Source organism: Taudactylus pleione, unplaced genomic scaffold (assembly GCF_031769625.1).
Source record: "Taudactylus pleione unplaced genomic scaffold, aTauple2 ptg000471l, whole genome shotgun sequence".
NCBI classification, from domain to species: Eukaryota; Metazoa; Chordata; class Amphibia; order Anura; family Myobatrachidae; genus Taudactylus; species Taudactylus pleione.
Genome location: NW_028284873.1, coordinates 6,120,391 through 6,126,390, shown reverse-complemented (window position 1 = coordinate 6,126,390; position 6,000 = coordinate 6,120,391).

Genomic DNA, 6,000 nt, shown 5'->3' with positions numbered 1-6,000 from the left:
GAGAAGCTTACTTGAGGGAGACAAACACCTCGAGATGCATCATATCACTGCTCGTTCTTGCAAATGGAGAAAATGAATGCCTCCAGCTGGTCCCAAGTTAAACAATGAGGAAAATTCAAGCATTGCAAACCTAAAATATATTTTCAAAAGATGACAGAAATTTTCTGAATAGATAATGTGAACTACTCTAGCAAATTTTGCCTCAGTATAGAAATGTAACAAATACCCAATTTGTCAGAAGTAATGGATAGCAATTCATGGCTCCAACAGTTGTATCCATGTGGTTACCCCCGCAATGGTGCAAAAAAGTAAAAACAGGAGACCTGATAATCAATTTCTAAATGGCATTGCAAAAGTGTCTTAGGGGTTGGATAGTCTTGACACAAACAATAGAATATATTCATTATTTAATTAACCAATCCTCTGCAAATACATCCACTTTACAGGGACTTTGACTTTAGTCCCGGAATTAGGCCTAAATAGAGGCAGATAAATGGAGACAAGACATGGAGACACCAAAAGGTCAGTCCTCTTCTTATCAGTTGTTTAATGAATGATATGAAGTGTTTCTAAATGCAAAAGTGTAAGCAGATGAGTGCAGCAGCAGGTTGTATTCACATGTGATTGTAGAACAAGCACTGGGGGCATAGGCCCCATTTCTCCCCATCCCCTCAAAGCCAAAAGGCCCCCATTGAAGGGAAAAAACTGAATCTTCAGGTCCCCCTTCACCGATGCTAGTGGGACCCTTGGACATACTTGATCCCTTGAGCAAATTTGTTTTTGTTTTTTTTGTTTTTTAAATGGTCTCCCTAATTTTAGTGGTATATGATTTATACTACCCCTAATGGCATTTGAGTTTTCTGTTCACTTCTTCCACATGTTACATGGCTATGTATGTGATGTAACAAGGTGGGAGTTTGTTCCCATTCCTGGTGTTGGATGGGAGCCTTTTGGCTCCAGGGATGTCAAAGATGGGCTTTCTGGCTCTGAGTTGATGGAGAGAAATAAGGCTCATGTGCCCAGTGCATTTTTACAGTTTCTTGGATGATTGGAGCCAGGGGTATAGCTAGAGGGAGTGGTGCACTCCCCTAGGTCACTTCAGGCCTAACACCATGAAGATGCACTGCTGCAGCCAATAGGTTTTGCTTGGTACTGTGTAAAAATCTACCTTGCCCCAATAACAGGGAAGCCATAGTTGGAGACAGTAGTGTAGTGCATAACCACAATCTCAAGAGCATCACAGGTCCTATATACTTTTTTTATTGAAGCCTTAAATCTATGCTCCAATCACCCAGGAGAGTGTAAAAGCATGTTTTGGAAATAAGCACCATTTCTCTTTAAACCACAAAAGCCAAAGACCCACCATCACAGAGAGCAGGGCTGCACCAGACAGAGCAGCCAAACAGCACCTTAGATTCAGGGTTTTCAGGCTCTCTTATAGCTCAAAGCTTGGGGTTGCGCTTGTGATTTGTTACTTATCAGACACAAGCAGCTACCTCACATAGAGAGACATTGATAATTGTTGAGGAACTCAATGGGTAGTATAAATCATATGCTATTACAATTAGTGAGAGCTTTTCTTTAATGAAAAAGAAATAAATCTATATATATATTATAATTTGCAGTACATATCATATGCTAACCAGCCTTAATTCAATGCTTAAATGTTAACTAAGCAAATAGATAGTGCGCACATTACTTTATTTATAAGCATAAAGTTTAGCTGCAAAATATTTTGCATATATTCAAATTATTTCACAGCTTGTACAGTTTAAGTGTAAATGAAGTAATATTTGCACTGTTTGCCCACTTAGCTGACTTTAAAAGATTAAATATATGGTGATTAGCATATGGTAAGTATTATAAATGTAAACACATATACATTGATTTATAATGGTATATGATATAAAGTGGTTTATAAAAAGATTATTTTTGCTTTGTTCTCAAGTATGGTCGGCTCCTTGTGTCAGAGCTTGGGCTGGTAGTTAGAATCTGCAGCAGTAAATTAGGAGCCAGGTATCCAAGAGACAGAACTGCAACTCCCAACCAAACAGCAGATGCACCCCTATATTTCTGTCTTTTTCTCCTGTAAATGTTTTTTCATTTGGCCTGGTTCTATTTTCGCCCATCCTTTCCTCCTCCTCCTTAATCTATACTTTCATTTCTTTGATTCATTGATACCAAAAGAGAGCAGAGGATTTCAATGTCATTTAGAGCCTTGGAGTTATTATTTTTTTTCAATTCATCTCTATGTTATCAATTAACATATGCAGACTTCTTTCCCTCCCTCTCTTTCTCTCTGGGTGCATGATTTGTGAATGCACTGCCTCCTGCAAGCCTCTGCCACACCCACAAGCCAACTGGCAGCCTTCCTTTCTTCATTTCTTGTCTCAGCAGTTAATCAGATAGTCTAAGACCTTAATTGGAATGTTAACAGTGTTTATGGAATGTTCACACTGTCCACGGAATGTTCAGAACTCTACGGAATATTCATACTGTCCACGGAATGTTCAGGAGTGGCTGCCATGCAGTCACCATGGCAATAGAATGTAAACAGTCAGCTAGCAGATTCTGCCACTATAACAACATTCTTCTATGATGTCACAATCTACTGCTGCTTATAACCATTGCACTTCCTCGGAGAAGCTTACTTGAGGGAGACAAACACCTCGAGATGCATCATATCACTGCTCGTTCTTGCAAATGGAGAAAATGAATGCCTCCAGCTGGTCCCAAGTTAAACAATGAGGAAAATTCAAGCATTGCAAACCTAAAATATATTTTCAAAACAAAAGATGACAGAAATTTTCTGAATAGATAATGTGAACTACTCTAGCAAATTTTGCCTCAGTATAGAAATGTAACAAATACCCAATTTGTCAGAAGTAATGGATAGCAATTCATGGCTCCAACAGTTGTATCCATGTGGTTACCCCCGCAATGGTGCGAAAAAGTAAAAACAGGAGACCTGATAATCAATTTCTAAATGGCATTGCAAAAGTGTCTTAGGGGTTGGATAGTCTTGACACAAACAATAGAATATATTCATTATTTAATTAACCAATCCTCTGCAAAATACATCCACTTTACAGGGGACTTTGACTTTAGTCCCGGAATTAGGCCTAAATAGAGGCAGATAAATGGAGACAAGACATGGAGACACCAAAAGGTCAGTCCTCTTCTTATCAGTTGTTTTAATGAATGATATGAAGTGTTTCTAAATGCAAAAGTGTAAGCAGATGAGTGCAGCAGCAGGTTGTATTCACATGTGATTGTAGAACAAGCACTGGGGGCATAGGCCCCATTTCTTCCCCCATCCCCCTCAAAGCCAAATGGCCCCCATTGAAGGGAAAAAACTGAATCTTCAGGTCCCCCTTCACCGATGCTAGTGGGACCCTTGGACATACTTGATCCCTTGAGCAAATTTGTTTTTGTTTTTTTTGTTTTTTTAATGGTCTCCCTAATTTTAGTGGTATATGATTTATACTACCTCCTAATGGCATTTGAGTTTTCTGTTCACTTCTTCCACATGTTACATGGCTATGTATGTGATGTAACAAGGTGGGAGTTTGTTCCCAATCCTGGTGTTGGATGGAGCCTTTTGGCTCCAGGGATGTCAAAGATGGGCTTTCTGGCTCTGAGTTGATGGAGAGAAATAAGGCTCATGTGCCCAGTGCATTTTTACAGTTTCTTGGATGATTGGAGCCAGGGGTATAGCTAGAGGGAGTGGTGCACTCCCCTAGGTCACTTCAGGCCTAACACCATGAAGATGCACTGCTGCAGCCAATAGGTTTTGCTTGGTAACTGTGTAAAAATCTACCTTGCCCCAATAACAGGGAAGCCATAGTTGGAGACAGTAGTGTAGTGCATAACCACAATCTCAAGAGCATCCACAGGGTCCTATATACTTTTTTTTATTGAAGCCTTAAATCTATGCTCCAATCACCCAGGAGAGTGTAAAAGCATGTTTTGGAAATAAGCACCATTTCTCTTTAAACCACGAAAGCCACAAAGACCCACCATCACAGAGAGCAGGGCTGCACCAGACAGAGCAGCCAAACAGCACCTTAGATTCAGGGTTTTCAGGCTCTCTTATGGCTCAAAGCTTGGGGTTGCGCTTGTGATTTGTTACTTATCAGACACAAGCAGCTACCTCACATAGAGAGACATTGATAATTGTTGAGGAACTCAATGGGTAGTATAAATCATATGCTATTACAATTAGTGAGAGCTTTTCTTTAATGAAAAAGAAATAAATCTATATATATATTATAATTTTGCAGTACATATCATAATTGCTAACCAGCCTTAATTCAATGCTTAAATGTTAACTAAGCAAATAGATAGTGCGCACATTACTTTATTTATAAGCATAAAGTTTAGCTGCAAAATATTTTGCATATATTCAAATTATTTCACAGCTTGTACAGTTTAAGTGTAAATGAAGTAATATTTGCACTGTTTGCCCACTTAGCTGACTTTAAAAGATTAAATATATGGTGATTAGCATATGGTAAGTATTATAAATGTAAACACATATACATTGATTTATAATGGTATATGAGTATAAAGTGGTTTATCAAAAAGATTATTTTTGCCTTTGTTCTCAAGTATGGTCGGCTCCTTGTGTCAGAGCTTGGGCTGGTAGTTAGAATCTGCAGCAGTAAATTAGGAGCCAGGTATCCAAGAGACAGAACTGCAACTCCCAACCAAACAGCAGATGCACCCCTATATTTCTGTCTTTTTCTCCTGTAAATGTTTTTTCATTTGGCCTGGTTCTATTTTCGCCCATCCTTTCCTCCTCCTCCTTAATCTATACTTTCATTTCTTTGATTCATTGATACCAAAAGACGAGCAGAGGATTTCAATGTCATTTAGAGCCTTGGAGTTATTATTTTTTTTCAATTCATCTCTATGTTATCAATTAACATATGCAGACTTCTTTCCCCTCCCTCTCTTTCTCTCTGGGTGCATGATTTGTGAATGCACTGCCTCCTGCAAGCCTCTGCCACACCCACAAGCCAACTGGCAGCCTTCCTTTCTTCATTTCTTGTCTCAGCAGTTAATCAGATAGTCTAAGACCTTAATTGGAATGTTAACAGTGTTTATGGAATGTTCACACTGTCCACGGAATGTTCAGAACTCTACGGAATATTCATACTGTCCACGGAATGTTCAGGAGTGGCTGCCATGCAGTCCACCATGGCAATAGAATGTAAACAGTCAGCTAGCAGATTCTGCTCACTATAACAACATTCTTCTATGATGTCACAATCTACTGCTGCTTATAAACCATTGCACTTCCTCGGAGAAGCTTACTTGAGGGAGACAAACACCTCGAGATGCATCATATCACTGCTCGTTCTTGCAAATGGAGAAAATGAATGCCTCCAGCTGGTCCCAAGTTAAACAATGAGGAAAATTCAAGCATTGCAAACCTAAAATATATTTTCAAAAGATGACAGAAATTTTCTGAATAGATAATGTGAACTACTCATAGCAAATTTTGCCTCAGTATAGAAATGTAACAAATACCCAATTTGTCAGAAGTAATGGATAGCAATTCATGGCTCCAACAGTTGTATCCATGTGGTTACCCCCGCAATGGTGCGAAAAAGTAAAAACAGGAGACCTGATAATCAATTTCTAAATGGCATTGCAAAAGTGTCTTAGGGGTTGGATAGTCTTGACACAAACAATAGAATATATTCATTATTTAATTAACCAATCCTCTGCAAATACATCCACTTTACAGGGACTTTGACTTTAGTCCCGAATTAGGCCTAAATAGAGGCAGATAAATGGAGACAAGACATGGAGACACCAAAAGGTCAGTCCTCTTCTTATCAGTTGTTTAATGAATGATATGAAGTGTTTCTAAATGCAAAAGTGTAAGCAGATGAGTGCAGCAGCAGGTTGTATTCACATGTGATTGTAGAACAAGCACTGGGGGCATAGGCCCCATTTCTCCCCATCCCCTCAAAGCCAAATGGCCCCCAT